Source organism: Schistocerca nitens, chromosome 4, assembly GCF_023898315.1.
Source record: "Schistocerca nitens isolate TAMUIC-IGC-003100 chromosome 4, iqSchNite1.1, whole genome shotgun sequence".
Lineage (NCBI taxonomy): Eukaryota > Metazoa > Arthropoda > Insecta > Orthoptera > Acrididae > Schistocerca > Schistocerca nitens.
In genome coordinates, this window is record NC_064617.1 from 882927370 (window position 1) to 882934394 (window position 7025).

Consider the following 7025-nt stretch of genomic DNA (forward strand, 5'->3'; position numbering starts at 1 on the left):
TAGCTCTTTACCGCTGCTCCCAACCCACCTCCATCAGCTCAGGCAATGGCTTTTGTAGTTGTCCTGTGGCCCCAGGATAGCGCATGTGGGTGTCTGTGTGGTTATGTGTGTGCTGTTGCTACAAAAAGAGCTAGTGCTTGAAAGCTAGTGTAAATGCTGTTTTCTGCTGTGTCTTTCTGTGCTCCATGCATCGATCCATTAGTGGTGTCTGGTTGCCTTTTCTTTATTTTATGTATAAAAGATATTAATCCATTCTTGAAATGACTCAAATCGATTGGCATTCTTCTCCCGCCTGGAACTTTCCTTTTGACTGACTTCTCTCCCCTCGTCCTCCCAACATGTGGGACTATCTCACCCTAGAATTTGACTGACCTGCACCCTTCTTTCAAACCATCCCTAACCAATCCCCCTTTTCTCACTGATGAAAAAACTACAAGTTCCAGAACTTTGGTCTAGTATTTTCTATTTTAAGTGTTTCTACCAGAATCGGAATAATAATAATTATTTTTATAGTTGTTGTTGTTACTATTACTTTTGTTGTTATTTGCATGATACATGACATTATGTTACTGTATACTTGCTCCTACTTGTTTGCTGAAACTCTCGACATAAAGTAATGCCACCACTGGGAGCATTTCATTTTCTCCGTCTTTTTCCCTGCTGGACTTTGTAGCTCTATTTTTTTCTTATCCACTGCCTCTGTTGTAGGTATGGATGGACAAGGATATTTTGTAGGTTGGGTAATTGGCAGAATGCTACTGTGAGGGATGGGGGTAGGATTTTGGGTAAGATATCCCTTGTCTCAGGGCATGAGGAGAGGTAGTTGGGCCCCTGGTGGAGAATGTGGTTGAGCTTTTCAAGGCCAGCATAATTCTGGGTGATTAGAGGAGTGCTGATCGGTGGCTTGTTAACAGGTTTACTGATGTCAGAGCAATAGATGGAACAGTAGATTTTTTATGGATGAGTTGGATAGGAAATATTCTATCAGTAAAAGCACTGGTAAGGTCATCAGCAACTCCTACTTTCCACTGCAGATGCGGTGTCCTCTGAGGGCAAAGCCGTAAGAACGAGACCTTGCAACATGGAAAAAGGTGACAGCTGCCGAAGTGGAGGTAATGTTGGTGTTCGGTGGGATCGATATAGACAGACATATTCATGGAACCACCTCTGAGGTGGTGATCGACTTCTAAGAAGGTGGCTTGATGAGTTGAGAAGGACGAACAGAAGCCAGTTTGGGAATAGGTGTTGAGGTTATGGTGGAAAGAGCAAAGGTCATCCTTGTCATGAATCCTGATTGTGAAAATGCCATCGGTGAATCTGAACCAGACAAAAAGTTTTAGGTGTGGAGTGGATAGGAAGGATTCCTCTAGGTGGCCCATAAAAAAGTTGGCATAGGATGGTGCCATACAAGTACTCATGGCAGTACCACAGATTTGTTTGTAGATTTGGTCTTCGAAAGTGAAGTAATTGTGAGTCAGGATGTTGCTGTCTAGGAGGATTAGGAAAGAGGTGGTGGGTTTGTTATAAAGAGGACACTGGTAAAAGTAGTGCTCCATGGCCACAAGGCCATAGGCATTAGGGATGTTGTACAAGGAAGTCGCAACCACATGAGCAACAGAGTCTGGTGCTAATGGAACAGCAAGCTTTCATTTGAAAAAAAAATTCATCTCAGCAGGGTGACGTTAATCTGTTCCAACTAGAGCTACAAATTTTAATATTGGTAATTTTAGATTTGTAGTTTTTAATCAGTGTAAAATGTATTGAGTAGAGCTTAAAATCAAACTTTAATACCATTTGCTTTTCAGGATGTGTTTAGTATTCTGGAGAATGTTTTTTCCTTTTTGCAAACCGGTTACAGTCTACAATGTCCTTGAACACAATACAAATTCCCTTTGCTCCTCATCTGCAGTCAGTAGTCTACAAAACTCTTGCATTAATCAAAAAATGGAAAATCCAGGATGGAATGTAATAATATTATGAGAAGGAAAGTTGCTAATCATAATATTGTTACAAAATCTTGCATTAGTTTAATATACCTTTCAATAGAGTAAGTAACAGCTTTCAACTGCTGAACTATCCTTTAGTGTCCATAATCTTCTGGAAAGACAACAGATCATTGATCTTGTTTGACACGATTTCAGCTAATGTTTTTGCTTGAAATAAAGATGATATTGAATTAGGAGAGGTAAACTAATGAATAAAAATTAATAATAATAATTTTTACCATATAGTTATCCATCCAGTTCTCCACAAGAAAGGAATAATATCTTTTAAAATTGTAGAGTTTCTCTGCCCAAATTTGCTATCATTTTGACTTTGGTTTGTATGTCTGCTGCATTGTCAGAGAGCGATAAGAAAGATAATTGTACAGTGAAATATTATAAATGATTGCTAAATTTCCTTATAGCTGCTTTTGAGATTGTGGGCTGTTATCTTCTCTCATGATTTCAGTTCTTTTAAGAAGCAGAGATCCAGATGAGTAGCTTTTACAGCTCCACTACACTGAAGCCGTCATTCAACATAAGTACTTACAATATATCTAAAAACAATAGATGATGTAACTTACCAAATGAAAGCGTTGGTATGTTGATAGACACACTAACAAACACAAACACCCACACAAAATTTAAGCTTTCGCAACCAACGGAAAGAGGGAAAGACGAAAGGATGTTGGTTTTAAGGGAGAGGGTAAGGAGTCATTCCAATCCTGGGAGCGGAAAGACTTACCTTAAGGGGAAAAAAGAACAGGTATACACTCCGCACATACAGGGTGTTACAAAAAGGTATGGCCAAACGTTCAGGAAACATTCCTCACACACAAAGAAAGAAAATATGTTATGTAGACATGTGTCCGGAAACGCTTACTTTCCATGTTAGAGCCCATTTTATTACTTCTCTTCAAACCACATTAATCATGGAATGGAAACACACAGCAACAGAATGTATCAGTGTGACTTCAAACACTTTGTTACAGGAAATGTTCAAAATGTCCTCCGTTAGCGAGGATACATGCATCCACCCTCTGTCGCATGGAATCCCTGATGCGCTGATGCAGCCCTGGAGAATGGCGTATTGTATCACAGCCGTCCACAATACGAGCACGAAGAGTCTCTACATTTGGTACCGGGATTGCGTAGACAAAAGCTTTCAAATGCCCCCATAAATGAAAGTCAAGAGGGTTGAGGTCAGGAGAGCGTGGAGGCCATGGAATTGGTCCGCCTCTACTAATCCATCGGTCACCAAGTCTGTTGTTGAGAAGCGTACGAACACTTCGACTGAAATGTGCAGGAGCTCCATTGTGCATGAACCACATGTTGTGTCGTACTTGTAAAGGCACATGTTCTAGCAGCACAGGTAGAGTATCCCGTATGAAATCATGATAACGTGCTCCATTGAGCGTAGGTGGAAGAACATACTGATGAAACTAAAATGAGCTCTAACATGGAAATTAAGCGTTTCCAGACACATGTCCACATAACATCTTTTCTTTATTTGTGTGTGAGGAATGTTTCCTGAAAGTTTGGCCATACCTTTTTGTAACACCCTGTATATACCATATACGTGCGGATGGATACGTGTGTGTGCGCGAGTGTATACCTGTCCTTTTTTCCCCCTAAGGTAAGTCTTTCCACTCCCAGGATTGGAATGACTCCTTACCCTCTCCCTTAAAACCAACATCCTTTCGTCTTTCCCTCTTTCCTGATGAAGCAACCGTTGGTTGCGAAAGCTTGAATTTTGTGTGTGTGTTTGTGTTTGTTTGTGTGTCTATCAACATACCAACGCTTTCGTTTGGTAAGTTACATCATCTTTGTTTTTAGATATATTTTTCCCACGCGGAATGTTTCCCTCTATTATATTCATAAGTACTTACAATGATAGAGAGAGACATTTCTCAGTGCATTTCTATCTTCAATGGATAGTTCAAGTTGTGATCTTAGAAGAAACAGTTTTAACCAATAAATTGCTTTTGCCATCCATTGTGCTTTATGCAATACTCCAGGAGGGTATAAGACCCCCTCCTCTCCCCCCCCCCACCCCTCCCCACCCCCCACCCCCACATGTCTCCTCCCAAAAACCTTACACAGAACTCCATAAATTCACTGTGTCACCTGTCACTGTTAGTTAATCTAATTCACTTTCAAAAATATCTTAACAACTCCCTAATTTCTCACTCATTAAAAAACAAATCCACAGTCTTTTCGCCAGTATGAAAATTACTAATGTTGATACTTTTCCAGTTTTCTCTCAGTTGTTGGAAAACTGATATGTCAGGACTACATATTACACCAGGGTACTTTACATTCAAATACACTTTTTAAAATAAGTTTACATATGTCATGATGGCATGGGAAATAAGACAACCTGTCCTCACATGTTCATGTAACACACATGATGCATGCCCCATTAAGATGGCCAGTGTTTGAGGCAGTTCTGCCGCTGCAGAGATTTTGTGCATTGTCATCAATACCCCAGTATGTCAATATATTCGAAACAGTATTTGCTTACTCTTTACCAGAAAAGTTCTGTAATTTTGGAATACCAGTGAGCTGTTCACTGTCCCCAAATGTAACAATGATTAGAAGTTTTTCTTCTTTTGGGTCCCTCTCATTCAATGACAGCAGCAGTTTACAAGCCCAATGAACAATATGAACTTCAAGGATATCAGTCTTGAAGACTGATTTTATTGTTTCAGACTGTTGTCCTCTCTTCTTCTGTCTGATTATATCTAGAGACGATGTATTGTATTGTGACAGAGTGCCTCTGCTGTCGCCTGGAGAATATATATACAGAATCCCTTACACTCGGCTGACATCTATACTAGGCAGCCGCTAATTTTTCAGTTATAAAATCTTCAGTACTTCATCTTGCAGCATTCTCCAATGAACTACTCTCAGAAGTACATTCTAAAAACTCACCATCAACAGCATAAGTTTGAAAATTTCTTATCCGATTCTTCTGATGATGGTGAAGGAAGTACAGCAGAAGGTGTAGAAGTAGATGATGTGCACTTTTGTTTCTCTTGCCTTTCCTCTTCTTCCAGTTTTCCCTGCCATACTCTCTTGGAACACGTGAGGCAATACTAACCTTACGACTTATCTTAGAAGAAAGATTAAGAAAAGGCAAACCTACGTTTCTAGCATTTGTAGACTTAGAGAAAGCTTTTGACAACGTTAACTGGAATACTCTCTTTCAAATTCTGAAGGTAGCAGGGGTAAAATACAGGGAGCGAAAGGCTATTTACAATTTGTACAGAAACCAGATGGCAGTTATAAGAGTTGAGGGGCATGAAAGGGAAGCAGTGGTTGGGAAAGGAGTGAGACAGGGTTGTAGCCTCTCCCCGATGTTATTCAATCTGTATATTGAGCAAGCAGTAAAGGAAACAAAAGAAAAATTCGGAGTAGGTATTAAAATTCATGGAGAAGAAGTAAAAACTTTGAGGTTCGCCGATGACATTGTAATTCTGTCAGAGACAGCAAAGGACTTGGAAGAGCAGTTGAACGGAATGGACAGTGTCTTGAAAGGAGGATATAAGATGAACATCAACAAAAGCAAAACGAGGATAATGGAATGTAGTCAAATTAAATCGGGTGATGCTGAGGGGATTAGATTAGGAAATGAGACACTTAAAGTAGTAAAGGAGTTTTGCTATTTAGGGAGTAAAATAACTGATGATGATCGAAGTAGAGAGGATATAAAATGTAGACTGGCAATGGCAAGGAAATTGTTTCTGAAGAAGAGAAATTTGTTAACATCGAGTATAGATTTAAGTGTCAGGAAGTCGTTTCTGAAAGTATTTGTATGGAGTGTAGCCATGTATGGAAGTGAAACATGGACGATAACCAGTTTGGACAAGAAGAGAATAGAAGCTTTCGAAATGTGGTGCTACAGAAGAATGCTGAAGATAAGGTGGGTAGATCACGTAACTAATGAGGAGGTATTGAATAGGATTGGGGAGAAGAGAAGTTTGTGGCACAACTTGACTAGAAGAAGGGATCGGTTGGTAGGACATGTTTTGAGGCATCAAGGGATCACAAATTTAGCATTGGAGGGCAGCGTGGAGGGTAAAAATCGTAGAGGGAGACCAAGAGATGAATACACTAAGCAGATTCAGAAGGATGTAGGTTGCAGTAGGTACTGGGAGATGAAGAAGCTTGCACAGGATAGAGTAGCATGGAGAGCTGCATCAAACCAGTCTCAGGACTGAAGACCACAACAACAACAACACTCTTTCATCTTTATCCACAAGTATTTGGTCTAGTCGTGCAACGTAGCCTTTACGCCGTGCCTCTTTCTGTTGAAATAAAAACATCCTATCTTCTTCCAACTTGAAAGTTTATTGAGCATTGAAATGTGCAATATCAAATAAAGTATCCCAATTATTTATAAACTTCTCTTCATGGCATTTAAACACATCTTGGCACGTTTTTGTGATTTTTGCAACTTACTCCCCTCTGAATGCACATTAGTAACTTTTTGTGAACAGTGCTGAATAGCTCTTTTCAGAATTCTTGCTTTCTCCCAAAATATGATGCATCCACAAACCACAAGATCAGCACTTTCACTAATGGTTAATTTTACTTCCTGTATGTTATAAAATAAAACTCCCAGCACTTCTCTATTTTCTAAACAGACATTCCTTGGCACATCTTAAATAATGACAGGAAAATACATACAACACGATCAGTTACAAATAAACAACTGACTATGCTGCACACGCGCATACTGAAAAGCTGAGGTGACGTCACCACGACATCAGCAAACATTCACACTCAATTTGGCACAGGTTACAGTGCTTCGATCACAACAAAATTTTGTGCAGACATATTTCATAGTCATTTAGACAATACTGGACGGTAAGCACTCACAAATATTGAAGTCGGAAAATAAGGACACCCTCATGTTGATCAAGAAAGGCAGAGGTTCTTTCTGTGGCAGCAATGTACCCGGACACAATAGAATGACCAGTAGGGAGACCTGTGGGGTTGGGTTTGTAGTGTTTGGGAATCGGTAAAAGAGAGGAGTGT